The sequence below is a fragment of the Lactuca saligna genome, chromosome 5 (genome assembly GCF_052625555.1).
Source record: "Lactuca saligna cultivar CGN05327 chromosome 5, ASM5262555v1, whole genome shotgun sequence".
NCBI classification, from domain to species: Eukaryota; Viridiplantae; Streptophyta; class Magnoliopsida; order Asterales; family Asteraceae; genus Lactuca; species Lactuca saligna.
Window position 1 is genome coordinate 206,651,747 of NC_136421.1, and position 918 is coordinate 206,652,664.

The following is a 918-nucleotide window of genomic DNA, read 5'->3' on the forward strand; positions in this document are numbered from 1 at the left end:
GTGTGTGTTCAAGTCTTCATTTGACACTTAACACCTTGTCCAACACTTGTATCCAAACCACTCACTATAGGTGATTTCATACCCCTTAATCAACCTTTTAAATGATTTTAAATGCTTTTATGGGGGGGGGGGATACAAGTTGAATATAATAGTTATTATATCAATCACATGTGATTAGTAACTATCAAACATACGAATTTACTTTACTTTCAAACTTTTTTACTAAACAAATGACTTCAAACTGCTTTTCAAACTCTTTTACATGTTAAACTCTCTACTAAACTCACTTTTATTTATCAAACATTTTCTATTACAACATTCAAACTTATATATTGTTAAAAACATGTCTATTACATATATAGTTATATAAGTAAGGATCGAAGGACTTAGGACTGCTAACTCACTTTATTTCCTATTCCTTGTTTGGTTGTGGACTTAGAGTATCCTGTTGTTTGTCCGAGTGTCGTTGGATCCTTAGTTATATATTATGTGTATATGTATAGATATGAAGACTTTTATCTCAGTTCAATACATTCATTCATACAAACGATTCTACTAGTAACTATAATAGATATAGTTAAGGATATACTACTCATTACTACTAATTCAATGAAGCATACAAAGAGTCAGTTCATTCATGAGTCAATACTTACTATTATGAGAAACTATACAACTATAGTATAATGAGAAACTATACAAGGATACTATGATGAGAAACTATACAATGATTATATTATGAGAAACTATACAACAATACTATGATTATAAACAATACATTCACTGCACTAGTACATACATTACTTATACAAGTATACTATAACATAAATGTGATCCACTGTTTCGGTGCATGTCTTCACTGCAATGGCCCGATTTGTATCCGGAATCTCCTGGAGGGAGAGCGTGAGTTTGCGTATAGAT